Below are 16014 nucleotides of genomic sequence, written 5' to 3'. Positions count from 1 at the left end.
GCCAGTTTCCAGAGCCAAGTTTCCACCTGTTTTCTGAACGTTAAGATAGAGGGGGCAGTTCTGATCTCCAGTGGAAGGGAGTTCCAGAGTCGAGGGGCCACCACTGAGAAGGCCCTGTCTCTCGTCCCCACCAGACGCGCTTGTGAGGCCGGTGGGACCGCTAGGAGGGCCCCTCCAGACGATCTTAGCAAGTTGTCTTTTGATTTGCCCACTTCACTTCTGAGTCTGTTCAGGGACTTCCAAGTTGCTAGTTCTTGGTTTGGTCCTGGAGGAAGACCCTCATAGAGGGCCAACCAGTTGGAATTGCCTGATTTTTCCACCCAGAGGGATACTTCTGCTGTCACTGGAGGAACATTAAGAGGAATGGTGGTTCCCGTGAACCTTTTCCTTGATTTGAGTCTACTGGGAGGAGGCTGATAGCCATGCAGTGGGTGGTTTTCACAGTGTTTAACCTTATTTCTCTCACAGTTGGCAGCAACTTTCTGTCACACATCAAGGGCAGGCAATGCCAGCTAGCTTACAGAGTCTATCAAGAGGTTTAGGTTCAAGACATCCTGTGATTATTCTACATGTTTTTTCAGTGCTATATTTGCCTGCTTCATGTGGACAGACTTGTGCCAAACAGGGCAGGCATACTCAGAAGTTGAGTAAGACAAGGCCAGGGCTGATGTTCTCTAGACATGATTAGATTCAGTCAGAATCTTTGTAATTTGGAATAAATTCAAAAAGATTTCCTTTTTGAAGTGATTTTGAACTTTTTAAGGAAATCAGAAGTCCCTTTGCGCTTCCGAAGCTTTTTCTGCCATTTCTCTTCAGTAAGAGAAATCAGTAAGTGAGTCGGAATCAGTAAGTGAGTCAGAAATGATTCAGTTTTTCCAACCAGTGTGGATGGATTCCCTTCAGTTTCCCTCCTGATCAGCCTTGGGCAAGAGATGCAGTTTAACCCAGTTTGGATGAATTCGCTTCGGTTGCCTTTCCCTCCCAGTCAGCCTTGGGCGAGAGATGCAATTTAACCCTGTGTGGATGGACTCCCTTTGGTTTCCTTTCTCTCCCGGTGAGTCTTGGGTGAGAGAAGCAGTTTAACCCAGTTTGGATGGATTCCCCTCATTTCCTTTCCCACCCGTGATTTCTTCCCTCTCCCCCCATTCCTGCCTCAGTCCTGGGAAGACGTTTTAAACCAGAGTGGATGAATTTCCTCCCTTTCCTAACACCCCCTCCCCCCCGCTTCTGGACTAAAACAAGTACTTTCGAAGTAAAGACCACCCAATGAAACAGGAAATTACACTTTGAAACCATTAACGAAGGATTCGGAAGTCTCGGAAGTTTTGAAAAGTTTTGAACTTTTTTGGGGGTGAAAATCGGAATTGACTTTAGATCCGAACCACCAGAACCCCCTACATCCAAAATAAGTTTAGAACCATTTTTTTTTGGATCAAACAAGTCTAATGTTCTCATTCATTTTGGGTCTGCACCCCATGTGCTATCAGTAAGTTTCCATAGGATGTTATTGTGTGCAGCTAGTTTATGCTTGCTGCCAAGATATTTAGGGTGGGAACACTGTTCCAGGTAATGTTCAATTTCTTGTTGGCTTCACGGTTACGGAGATGGAACACACACACTTGTGTCTTGGCAGGGTTAGGCTTAAGGTGGATTATCTTTGTAATAGATGGATAAATTTTTCAGGGCATTTCAGTTAATTGAATGTGACATCAGTTTAGGATGGTGAAACCAGAACTCTGAATTAGTTCTGTAAATTCAGTTAGCAGCCAGGATAGCTGGTAGGGAAGTGGTCTCCAATGCAACTGTAGTTTTGTGGTAGGGAATGCTTTCAAGGCTTCAGTACAAACTTCAAAGGAGCTGTCCAAGATTTTGAACTTATTTAGGGCATAAGATTCACATCCTAGGGAAGGATATATATAATCCCAGAGTGAATCCACTGCTGATTGGACATACCAGAGTGAATCCACTGCTGCTCTCGGCCCCACCTCTATCACAAGTGAGGTTGGTGGGGACGAGGAGCAGGGCCTTCCTGATGGTGACCCCTCGCCTGTGGAATTTGCTTCCTGGGGAAATCAGAACATCAACATCCCTCCTCTCTTTCAGAAGGAAACTAAAAACATGGATATGGGACCAGGCCTTTGGGTAATCTGGCAGATAGACAAAGGACAAAGACGACCAGTATTGATAGGAATTGACAATGTGGAATGAATTTGTGGATTCTGAGTTGGCGAACGCTGAACATGAGATTGGTTTTTAGTGATTGTACTATATAATTTGATTGTTTTAACTGTTTTATAACTGCTTTTGATACATGTTTATTGTATTGTATTGTATTGTTGCTGTCGGCAGCGAATTGTGCCTTTTGCAAGCCGCCCTGAGTCCCCCCTCGGGGGTTGAGAAGGGTGGGGTAGAAGTGCACGAAATAAATAATAAATAAGCCACCACTGTTTCACCTTTGCATGTATTCGCCATGCTTTAGCCTCCAGAAAATTTCTCATTCCCTGGATTCCAGAAAATGGGAAGTGGCAGGCCTTTCCTTTCAACACTTCTTGCATCTTGTTTGCAGAAATGGAGACCAAGCGGATTCTGTTTTGGGGCTCCCCCTTCACTCACCCCATCTTCTATGAATGTTCCAATTGTCCCTCTTTGCCTGGGTGTCACACCGGGAGGGAAATGGCAAAGCAAATCAAAGCTATGGGGACTTTTTGTGTGTCTGTGTGCACTTTGGCTTTCCCTCCCTCCCTCTGGTCTCTTTATGCTACTACCCCGGCTCCTTTCTTGTCTCTGTCTTCACAATTTCCACACATCCCTCCCTCTCCCACTTCTCTTCTCCCTTCCCATTGAAATGTCAGATGCAGCGATTGTCTATGGCTGGAAGAATGGCTTCCCGGTGGGAACAGGATGGCCTTCTCACCCAGAGGGAATAAACAGAGACTTCTTCTTCCCTTTGGTGTGCTCCTCTAGCCAGCATTCTCTGCTGATTTTCTATCTTTCCCAGTTAGTCAAATGGAGAGGGGTATAGGGGCCCTTTTTACCTGGCTGCTAGAAGGCTCCCCAGTTTTTTCACTGGAAATAATGCAGCCTTGTTCCGCTTCTTGGCTCTTTGAGTGACACCTGTCTCCTTCACTTTTCAGTGTTGGAGGCTGAGAGGAGTCATGAGAGTCATGTTTAAATATCTGAAATAATGTCATAAGGAAGAGGGAAATAGGTCTGTGCAATGGGTTCAAATGACAGGAAATGAGAACCTACTTGAACATTAGGAAAGCCTTCCTGACTGTAAGAAGAGCTGTTCCACAGTGGAACTCTCTGCCTTGGAACCCATGGAGGCTCTTTCTTTGGAGGCTTTGAAACACATGCTGGATGGCCATCTGTCAGGGATGCTTTGATTGTGCATTTCCTGCATGGCAGAATGGGGTTGGACTGGATATTCCCCGAGTTCCTGCCAACTCTAGAATTCTATGATTCTATGAAAACATATTTTCCATCCCCCATCCATTGTCTCTTTTGCCTCCAGTTATTAAAGAATAGGAATTCCCTGAAACATGAGGTATCTAGAACCAATGAGGTATCTAGAATCTCCTCAACCCAATGGTGAATGCTTCTATGACCCAAGGCAAATTTTGTAGTGGATTCAAACACAAGTCAATAAACAATCATTCACTCTGGGTGTCACAAAATGCACAAAATATGTTCTGTACACCAGCCCTAAATTTTGCCGATGGGCCACAATTCCAACTTGCTGATGGGCTGCACGTCCTCTTTTGTAGCATTGCTCAAACTTTGTAAACAGGTCTCATTATCAACACTCTTCATATCTGACCTTTCGTGCACATTTTCCTCTGTGAAACCGCACTGTTGTTTTCTGCTGGAGGAGGTGAGGTGTTGTGATGCCTTCTCGAAATGTTTCACCCAGGTGAAGCTCATTTCTTTGAGGCACAACAAAATGTCACACCAAAGTGTGAGAGAAAGATTTCATCTGTGACATTCCACAGGTTCGATTTGCGGCATATTTGCAAGCGAAAACATCCAAGGTCTTTTGGGTGCATTGGTTCCGACTCGCAAAGTATACACAGAAAGTGAAAACACTCCGTTTTTGAAGCCCAATGTACACTCTGCTCAAAGAGACTTTTGTATTTTATTTGCAGACTGGAGAATGTTTTTTTTCTTTTTTGAGCATGTGTTTTAAAAATTGGTCTGTTTACAGGCCTCTTAGAATTAGAGACCAAACAGACAGTGTCTGGCTTCCCCTGGAGAGAAATCCCCCATTCTGTCGGTAATGTACATACCTCTTGTCTATCTCGAGATGACCTGAGATGAAGCCCAAATCCAAAATAAAGGAGGTCTTTTTGGAGTCTTAACGTCTTTCATAAGGCTTGACACAGTTTTGACTTTATAGGCTCAACTCCTACCTGGTGCAATGGAAAACTTCTTGTGTGGAATGCTATGGAATGGGATCTAGTATTTGAGGCCAACTGGGAGTAAGAAGATGGTAGCATGAGCTTACCAAGGCACTTAAACTGTAGAGCAGGTATGGGCAAACCCAGGCCCAGGGGCTGGATGTGGCCCCTTGGGCTCTTTTCTCGGGTCCTACTCTCTCACCAGCCCTTCCTTCCTTCCTTCTCTCTTTCCTTTCTCCTTCCCTCCTTTCTTACCTCCCTATTTCTCCCTCCATCGCTCCTTCCATCCTTTGGCCCTTCCTTCCTTTCCTCCCTCCTTCCTTTTCTCTTTCTCCTCCCTTCCCTTCCCTTCCCTTCCCTTCCCTTCCCTTCCCTTCCCTTCCCTTCCCTTCCCTTCCCTTCCCTTCCCTTCCCTTCCCTTCCCTCTTTCATTCTTCCTTCCCTCTTTCCTGCCTCCTTCCCTCTCTCCCCCTCTCTCTTTCTCCTTCCTTCCTTCCTTCCTTCCTTCCTTCCTTCCCTCCCTCCCTCCCTCCCTCCTTCCTTCCTTCCTTCCTTCCTTCCTTCCTTCCCTCCCTCCTCCCTCCCTCCCTTTAGCCTTTCCTCCCTCCTCTCTTTCCTCCTTCCCTCTTTCCATTCCTTTCCACCCTTCCTTCTATCTTCTCTTCTCCCTTCCTTTTTTCCTTCCTTCTCTTTTACCTTCCTCCTTTCCTCCTGGTGGATGTCTACCTAGGAGAACAGAAGGTAGAGAGGGAACATGAGAACCATGTTTCAAGATTTCAAAGGGTGTCCCATTGAGGAGAAGAATTGGGAAAACTGACTTTCTGTTGCCCTAGAGACCAGGGCACAAAAGAGCAATAGTTTCAAATGGCAGGGACAAAGATTTGGCTGAAAGGATTAGGAAGAACTTCTTGGAGAGTGGTATAGGCGGCCTTGGAATGTGGTGGAGTTTCCTTCTCTGGAGGCTTTTCCACAGGGGCTGCCGTATATCAGGAGTGCTTTGATTGTGCCTTCTTGCATGGCAGGGGTTGGAATGGATGGCCCTTGGGGGTCTCTTGCAGCTCTAGGATTCTATATCAGGAGCAGGCAATTTGGGGTCTCATGGATACACTTTTCCTCTCCCGTTCACCATTGCATCCTGACCAAGACTTTTGGGATCCAAACGTTTCCTGTATTAGGGAGAATCTTCTCCTTCCCAGCCCATCCACCCACTCCAGCCCGCCATGTGGCTCCTCAAGTTAGAAAGTTTGCCCATGCCCGGTCTACACTTTAGAGTTAATGCACTTTGACACCCCTTTAACTGCCATGGCTCAATGTGATAGAATCATAAGAGATGCAGCTTTTGAGGTCTTCCTCCTTCTCTACCAAAGGAGATTGGTGTTTCACCAAACCATAACCTCCATGATTCCATACCACTAAATGGGACCAAACTGCATTAATTTTACAGTGTAGATGCATCCTAAGTCTGCTTCCTCAGATGCACTTGTCTGATGCTCAAATAAAGGGCATCCTTTATAATAAAGGACACTTTGCGACCCTATACATTCAACATTTCATCTACTGGAGAGGGCTGAGTCTCACTGGAGTGATATGATGTTTTTTGGGTAGGTTTCCAATGGGCAGATTGAAGTTTTCAAAATTATGGAGAGCTGTGGCAAAAAGGATACTTCACAGGGAATGAGATCAAGAATGTCATTTCCATAATTGTTTTCATGAAGGCTAGGTTGAAACCTCTGTTTACGATCGTAAGAACTGCCACTCTGAATTTGGTTATTCTGATGGGCACGCCTGGTCTTATTTCAGCAAGAAACAGCCTGGTGGGAAAGAGCGAAAGCCCCTTGTGCCAGGCATCTTTGGCAATGGGTCGAAGTCCTGCTAGGCAACCAGTGAAAAGAGCATCAGGACGCAGTTGCAAAATCCTCTTGTCTCTTTTTGAAGCTCTCTCACGGTGAGGGATAAGACGGTTCGTACAGTCATGAGCTCCAACAGAAATCTTTCTCTTTGCATTCTCTTTGTTGGTTTCTTCTCCATTCAAGATTGAATAGATGCATAGACTATACAGGTCACTTCTCATGAGCAACATAACCTCAGTAGCTGGAGATGTTCCCAGACTTCGTTATAGATCACTATCAACACCTATCATAAATATCGGCACTGGGAGAAAGTACTTTTTCCAGACCCTGGTGTCCAGAATTGCTCCATTAACAAAGCCAATGCTCTGAATTTAAGTCTTTAAAGGATGTTGTCTAATTTTACTTGGACAGTGCTTAGCTGCTGTGTTGGACTGGATGAGGGCTAACAAATTGAAACTGTATCCAGACAAGACAGGTCCCCCTGGTCAGTTGAAAGGCCAAACAGGGCATAGGGTTACAGCCTCTGTTGGATGGGGTTACACTCTCCCTGAAGGCGCAGGTTCGCAGCTTGGGAGTGATCCTGAATTCATCATTGAGCATGGAACCCTAGGTTTCAGCAGTGGCTAAGGGAGCTTTTGCACAGTTAAAACTTGTGCATCAGCTGCGCCTGTACCTTGGGAAGTCTGATTTGGCTACAGTCATCCATGCTCTAGAAACATCCTGAATAGATTACTGCAACATGCTCTATGTGGGGCTGCCTTTGTAGTTTGGAAACTACAGCTAGTCCAACGGGCAGCAGCCAGATTACTAACTGGAGCGACATACAGGGAACATACCACCCCCACCCCACCTCCCCACCCCCGGTTATGTCAGCTCCACTGGCTGCTGGTCCATCTCCGAGCCCAATTCAAAGTGCTGGTTTTGACCTATAAAGCTCTCTCTGGTTCTGGCCCAGCTTACTTGTCCGAATGCATCTGCCTCTACAACCCATCTTGCAACCTTAGATCATTCGGGGAGGCCCTGCTTTCGCTCCCGTCAACATCGCAAAGGCCCAAAAAATGCATTGGGGACCTCACCGAAAGCTGGTCAGGGTTTACTCAAATTGCACAACCCTACTCAATGCTGTGAAATCCCGAGAGTTATACTTTGGTGAGTCATCAGTTGTTGTTCATTCGTTCAGTCGTCTCCGACTCTTCGTGACCTCATGGACCAGCCCACGCCAGAGCTCCCTGTCGGCCGTCACCACCCCCAGCTCCTTCAAGGTCACATCAGTACTATTAGACAAAGAAAGCTACAGACTTTGTAAAACTACAAATCCCCGACCTTGTAAAACTACAAATCCCTTCTTCATCAGAGGAAGAGTAATGGCTTCCTCTGATGAGGAAGCGTCAAAAGCCAGCAGGATTTTCTCTCCTCATTTTGGCTGGCCTTATATAATGCCCTGTCTATATATAATTTCATTGTGATCATGTTTTTCTCTCTTAGGTGCTGGATTTCATCTAAGGTATCGCATCTTAACACACCTCTATAGGTTTAGTGTCTTGAACAGGTTCACTAAAGTTTGCACTAAAATCCAGATTGGATTCACTACACTATGTAACATGACTTTTGTTCCTGGGCTATAAATGTAATTTCCTAATTGGTTCTATCATAAAAACATGGAAAAAGTTTATTAAACTGCAAAAAACTCCCTAGTTTTTGCAGGACATCCTGCAGCACATTTATATCTAATGATTCAATGAATCTCTCCTTGAGTCTTGACGAATTCAACCTAGTTTGTGGCAGCCACAAAAACAAAGTTTCTGGAGCAGAACAACTGCTTTCCAAGTAAGGACCACACAATTAAACAGGAAATAATGCTTTCAAACCAGGAACAAATCTCCTTTTTCAAATGTTGTTATAGCACTATTCACATTGGTATCCCATTGGTTAATTCTAACCAAAATATATCAGTTGAATCAGACACTAAATGGTGAATTGATACATAGATACATCTGTTTAATTCAATGTTCCTACTCTAAACAGGGCTTGCAGTAGGACTTAGGCTAATTGCATTCATTTTACCCATGCTCTTTTTTCTGAAACTCTTAAACAGAATATAGTATAACCTCAAAACAGTACAAAACTAGCTGCCATTCTTTTGGATTCAGACTACGTTGCCTCTGGAATCTTTTCCCGAAACACCATTAGACACAGAGGTGGCTTTTTCTTTTATTCCTCCAGCAATTCATCAGTATTCCTTTCTCTCAAGGAGAGACACTGAAAAATGGGCAGCTCTCACTTAACTTATGGGACGCTGAGTACGAGCAGACATTCTTTAATGGCCTTCTCTCTCTTTTTTGGTGCTAATTCTGGGTTGAAATGCAAGGGGATGGAATTGGCTGGCCCTCAAGCACCGTGCCAGTCTTCTGTGTGGGAGTGGAAATGGTGACAGCCCGGGTTCAAAGACAAATGTGTTTCAAGGGAAGAAAAGGAGCCTCAGAGGCACCCAAGTCAAAGGAGGTGGCTTTTGGTTTCTTTCAGGCTCCCTTCTCACAGGGGAATATTCCCACTTTCCCATTGACAGGTCTGGAATAAAAGGAAACCAGTGTTTGGAAACCCTGAGAAAGCTTTCTTTCTTTCTTTCTTTCTTTCTTTCTTTCTTTCTTTCTTTCTTTCTTTCAGCAATACAATCATCACCCTTAAAACAACCTTCAGTAGGCAGTAGGGTGAGAAAGGCTGACTGAAAATAATTTTGGGGGAAATGGGTAGAATAACATGTTTTACAAATTTCAGGAAACTATGATGATGATGATGATGATGATGATGATGATGATGATGATGATGATGACAATGATGGGCTGTGATAATCATGATAGTGATCATGATGGATGATGACGATAGTGATAATAATGATGGGGATAGCGATGATGATGATGATGATGATGATGATGGTGATCATGATGATGGTGATAATCATGATGGTGATAGCGATGATTATAGTGATAATAATGATGGTGATCATGATGTGTGATCATGATGGGGATAATAATGATGGTGATAATAATGATGATGATCATGATGGTGGTGATGATGGTCATAATCATGATTGTCATCATGATGGGTGATGATGATAGTGATAATAATGATGGTGATCATGATGGGTGGTGATGGTGATAATAATGATGATGGTGATCATGATGGTGATGATGATCATGATGTGTGATGATGATGGTGATAATCATAACAGTGATCATGATGGTGATTATAATGATGGTGATAATGATGAAGGCCTGTGATAATAATTATGGTGATTATCATTATGGTGATCATGATGGATGATGACAATAGTGATAATAAGGATGGTGATGATGATGGTGATAATAATGATGATGATCATGATGGTGATGATGATGGTGATCATGATGGGTGATGACGATAGCGATAATAATGATGGCGATCATGTTGGATGATGATGGTGATAATAATGATGGTGAGCATGGTGGTGATCATGATTATGATGTGTGATGATGATGATGATAATGATGATGATCATGATGGTGATGATGATGGTGATAATCATGGCAGTGATCATGATGGTGATAATAATGATTATGATGATGATGTTAGTGATAATGATGATGAAGATGATGATGGTGATGATAATGATGATAATGATAATCCAAACACAGCCTTTATTGGCATACAACAACAAAATTAGAACTCAGGTATATATGTAGAAAAGTTAAGCAGCATTTTATTGACCTAACCATTTACTTTTGAACCCAGGGCTATTTGCTAAAGTGAGAGAAGTTCCACAATGTGGGTCTAGACTGAGGGATGATATCCAGGCTCATCATTGAGCCTGGATCCCCAGGTTTCAGCGGTGACCAGGGGAGCATTTGCACAGCTTAGGCTCGTGCGCCAGCTGCGCCCGTATCTCGGGAAGTCTGACTTGGCCACGGTGGTACACGCTCTTGTCACATCCCGCCTGGATTACTGCAACGCTCTCTACGTGGGGCTGCCCTTGAAGACGGCCCGGAAGCTTCAGCTGGTCCAGCGTGCGGCAGCCATGTTACTAACTGGAGCGGGTAGCAGGGAGCACACAACGCCCTTGTTGTCCCAGCTTCACTGGCTGCCGATTTGCTACCGGACCCAATTCAAGGTGCTGGTCTTGGCCTACAAAGCCCTAAATGGTTCCGGCCCAAAATACCTTTCTGACCGCATCTTGGCCTACGAGCCCACGAGGACCTTGAGATCGTCTGGGGAGGCCCTTCTCTCGATCCCGCCTGCATCACAGGCACGGCTGGCGGGGACGAGGGAGAGGGCCTTCTCGGTGGTGGCCCCCCGGCTGTGGAACACTCTCCCGGCACACATCAGACAGGCGCCCTCCCTCATGTCCTTTCGAAAAAGCCTTAAGACCTGGCTGTTCGAGAGGGCATTTAATTAAGTGCTAAGCAACAACATTACGGTAATGAGAACTGGAATGGTATAAGGAAAATGAGACTGGCTATGATTCTACTAAGAGACGAAGCGGATTTTTATGTAGTTTGTATTTGTTGTACAGTCATATGTTGTTGATACTGGCCTCTGTAACTGTCTTTTTATGTGTACTGTACACCGCCATGAGTCGCCCGTAAGGGCTGAGAATGGCGGTCAATAAGTGCATCTAATAAATAAAATAAATAATAAATAATAATATCATGAGTTGTTATAGCCAAGGAAAGGATTGCAATGACAGGGTTGAAACCAGTATTAAAGTATAGGATCCAGCACCTTGGATAGCCCACTGACAAGAAAGAGGCCACTACAGACAAGCGAGAGTACCATAGACAAGGTAGAACTTGAAAGGATCTATCCAAGGTGCTGAACTGTACCCCTAAGTAGGTTCAGTTTTGTAAAGTTCAGACTAAAACCAGATGCAGGTTCCCTTCCTCACTGATATGGGAACCAGCATTTGCAACAGAATTGCACTGTACCATTGAATTAAATCATGGAATAATCTAAGATTCAGTCACGAAGGTGCTTTAGCGTCTGCTTGCAAATGACTCATGCACCAAGTTCATCTGAATCTGCTGCATGATGTTATTAATCGGCAAGGTGTCTCCATCAATTACATTTTTAATGTGTGATGTGGAATCCTGGGAAGGAATGTGTGCCTCAATTTGCAAAAGAGCACATGCCACAGGATCTAATTATTTGTCTGAATAATTATTTCTTTTCTTCCTTGCAAATGACTGGGAGCAAATTCGCTGCGGTGCATTTGTGGCTATTTAATTATCGCGAAGGCACTGGGAGCCGGGGGACTTGATCTAATACATACTTAAATGAAATCTGCTGAATTTTCTTGGCGGCTGTGAAAAATCTATTATTTCATAGCAGCTGGATGCGGCTGATCCTGATAAGGATAGGAAATGCCAGTCACATGGGACTGAACTGTTGTAAAATATGAGCTCCCATCCCAGCATAGAAGAGATTAAAAGAAGTTTCACATATTGGACGGATATTAAGTTGTCATATTTGACATGGCAAATATTGATTTTTGCAGCCTGTAGAGGTCCTGGTTCGTGGTGAGAGTTTCTCTCAGACTCTCTACAGTTGTCCACAATTGTTTATTGTTGTTCTTTGCCTTTGAAGTCTTTCCTAGCCTTAAAGAGAAACTTTTGTTGTTGTCCATTCGTTCAGTCATTTCCAACTCTTGGTGGCCTCCTGGAACAGCCCAGGTCAGAGCTCCCTGTCAGCCGTGGCCACCCCCAGCTCCTTCAAGGTCAAGCCAGTGAATTCAAGGATACCACCCACCCACCTTGCCCTTGGGCGGCCCCCTACCTTCTTCTTTCCATTTCCTTCAGCATCATTGTCTTTTCCAAGCTTTCCTGTTTTCTCATGATGTGGCCAAACTATTTCATCTTTGCCTCTAATATCCTTCACTCTAGTGAGTAGCTGGGCATCATTTCCTGGAGTATGGAATGGTTGGATCTTCTTGCGGTCCAAGGCACTCTCATAATTTTCCTCCAACACCTTCACTTAGTCTTTCCTATGGTCCAGGTCTCGCATCCATAGGTTGCTATGGGGAATACCATTGCTTTAACTATGTGGATCTTGGTTGTCAGAGTAATGTATCTCCACTATTTTTTCAAGACTGGTCATTGCTCTCCTCCGAAGAAGTAAACATCTTCTGATTTCCTGCTTCTAGTCTGCATCTGGAGTCATCTTCACTCCTAGAAATACAAAGTCTGTCACTGCCTCCATGTTTTCTCCCTCTCTTTTCCAGTTATCAATCAGTCTGGTTGTCATCATCTTGGTTTTTTATGTTTACCTGCAACCCAGCTTTTGCCCATTCTTCTTTCACCATGGTTTGAAGGCTCCTCAGCTCCTCCTAGCTTTCAGCCATCAAAGTGGTATCATCTGCATATCTAAGGTTGTTAATGTTTCTTCCAGCAATTTTAACTCCAGCCTTGGATTCACCAAGCCCTGCACATTGCATGATGTGTTCTGCATGCAAATTGAATATGTCAGGTGAGAGCAGACAGCCCTGCTGTAATCCTTTCCCAATCTTGAACCAGTCAGTTATTCTGTGGTCTGTTTTCATGATGCTACTTGGTCATTATACAGATTCCTCAGGAGAGAGACAAGGTGATTTGGTCTCCCCATACCACCAAGAACTTGCCACAGTTTATTATGATCCACACAGTCAAAGGCTTTAGAATAGTTGATAAAACAGAAATAGATGTTTTTCTGAAACTCTCTGCCTTTCTCCATTATCCAGCGGATGTTGGCAATTTGGTCTCATTCCTCTGCCTTTCTAAACCCAGCTTGTCCATCTGGCAACTCTCGCTCCATGTCTCGCTGGAGTCTTCCTTGCAGGATCTTGAGCATTACCTTACTGGCATGAGAAATAAGGGCCACTGTACGGAAGTTTGAGCAGTCTTTCGCATTTCCCTTTTTTTGTATGGGGATATAAGTTGATTTTTCCAATCTGATGGCCATTCTTGTGTTTTCCATATTTGCTTGAATAGATAAACTATCACGTGGCTTTTCTTGCTAGGACTTGTTCATCAGTTTCTGAGTCTGAGATAATGTGATGCTTTTAATGTCATCCAGTTATTCTTCACAAATAAGTGGGGATTTGAACCCTAGTCTCTTAGAGACTTAATCCAACATTGAAATCATAACATCATGCTGATTCCGGTTGACTTGGAAGCAAGTTTGGATGTCTCTATGTCTACATCACAAATGGGGCTGAAGCCACTCTCAGCAAACCTATCACTATGATGTGTGAGCTTGTCATGCGTGTCTGTCTGTAACATTATCTTGGAACCACAGATTTGGAAGAGTTTCTCATGGCCATCCAGTCCATACAGAAGAAATATACAATCCAAGCAATCCTGGCAGATGACTATCCAGCCTCTGTTGAAAAGCCTTTAGAGATGGAGACTCCACCATACTCCGAGGAAGTGATTTCTACTATCAAAAAACCCCTTAAAGATCAGAAAGTTCTTCCTTTTGGTGGAATTACTTTCCCTGTAGTTTGAATTTATCGCTTCATGGTCTAATCTCTGGAGCAGCAGAAAATAAGCAGGAACCCTCTTTAATATGATAGCTTTTCAAATATTGAAAGATGGCTGTCACGTCACCCTTCAGCAGTCTCCTCCCCAGGCTAAACATCCCCAGCTCACTAAGCCACTCCTCATAGTGATTAATGGTTTCCAGAACTTTGATTATTTTGGTTACTCTTCTCTAGACCCCGTCCATCTTGTCCATCTCTTTCTTGTAGTGCCAGAATTGGATACAGGATTATTCCAGGTGAGGTATCACCAAAGTAGAAGAGAATGGGAATATTACTTCCCTCAATCTACATTATAATCACATTGCCCTTTTCAGCTGCTAAGCAACCCTTGCAACAGTCCTGCAAGGCAGACTGCTATTTTTATTCTGGAACATAACATGGGAGTCATGTTTTGGCCAAAAATGTGGACAAATCTTTTTAATGGTGGGTCACCTGGGAAATTTGTGGGAATACCAACGCAACCTACGGACAGTCAACATTAGCCTTTGACTTGGATGCAGAGGCCATTTAAAAGCTGTTGTGCACCAGGATGGATTTCCTCCCTCCGCCAGCTCAATATTGTTTGCATTGTCTATTGCAAAGCCAAGCCACAAATCAATCCTTCCCATTATATCTGGCAAATGAGGTCAATCAAGATGTAAGATGGGAGATGCACACATGCATCCCTGATATCTATTCTTTCTTAAAAGGCTGAAAAAGGAAGGGGGGAATTTGATTGAGGTGCGAAGTGAGAAAGATGAGGAAAGCCACTCAGAGTTCCCTTTGGGGGATATAAAGTGAGGTATAAATATAATATAATATAATATAATATAATATAATATAATATAATATAATATAATATTTGTTGGAATTAGCAACCTTCTTCAAGCCTCCACTAGTAATTAGTTTGTATATTATTCTATTTGCTTACTGTATTGTTTATGTATGTTTTGGTATGCAGTTTTCCCTTGTCTCTATGTTTGTTGAGGTTGTGGGAGGGGCTGCAGACCACACGATCAGATCTGGGACTGCTCAAATCTCAGAGACGCTATTAGACTTTGGACTAATAGACTTTGGACCTTGTTGAGAGCAAACCATGTTGCTGTTGATTGTAAGAAAGATTCCCTGTGTTTTTTTTGCACAGAGAAACTACTTCAAACCTATCTATAACTAGATTGACAAGTTATGTACCTGTATGCTGAATGCATGAAGGTTGTGAGTAAACCAAATATGTTATTTTTAATGAAGTCTACTTTATTTTTGACTCTTGAGAGCATGATATAGAAACAAGATGTTTGATGGGAGAGCAGGTATTTTGGGGCATCGAAAAGAACACTTCTGAAGAACTTTTTTTTTGTGCATTGGCATAACCTCTGTTCCTAACAGATCAGAGACAAGAACGTTATCAGTCTAACAACTGAAAGCGAAATTGCCTTGCATACATACATGTAGATCTATACCACTGAAGAGAAGATTTTACTCAAATGTATTTTTGGCTCTTCTCTGGGAGATCATACTTTTCCAAAAGGTTATGATTTTCAAATGGTTGTGAATGTCATTTTTCTCCAAAAGGCTATGGAGATACTGGTTTTCCAAAAGGTTATGATCTCTAAAAGGTCATGCCTTTCCAATAATAATAAACAACTGGAAAAGCTGACACGATATGAGGATTTAAAGATTGAACTGCAAAGACTCTGGCACAAGCCAGTAAAGGTGGTCCCAGTGGTGATCGGCACACTGGGTGCAGTGCCTAAAGACCTTGGCATGCACTTAAAAACAATTGGCGCTGACAAAATTGCCATCTGTCAGCTGCAAAAAGCGACCTTACTGGTATCTGCACACATTATTCGCCAATACATCACACAGTCCTAGACACTTGGGAAGTGTCCGACGTGTGATACGACGTGTGATACAACAGCCAGCAGAGTGATCTTGTTTGCTGTGGACTCATCTTGTTGTATTTCAAACAACAACAATAATAATAATAATAATAATAATAATAATAATAATAATAATATATGGTTGGTGTTTGAAGCCCACTTCAGTTTCTTTACACATCTGGTTTTACTTTTTAGTCTTGGCATAGTGTCCATCTCAAATTCACAGTTGTGTTAAGTGTAGCCATTGCACTTAACTATTTGCCAGTGTCTCCAAAGTATCCCATGATAGACTAGGATTGCAAAAATAGAAATAATAAAAAAATAAAAACACACATTTTCACATTTCTCCTTGCACAATGGGA

This window comes from Anolis sagrei, chromosome 9, assembly GCF_037176765.1.
Source record: "Anolis sagrei isolate rAnoSag1 chromosome 9, rAnoSag1.mat, whole genome shotgun sequence".
Taxonomy (NCBI): Eukaryota; Metazoa; Chordata; class Lepidosauria; order Squamata; family Dactyloidae; genus Anolis; species Anolis sagrei.
The sequence above is the reverse complement of the archived record's forward strand: the minus strand, read 5'-3'. Positions refer to the sequence as shown.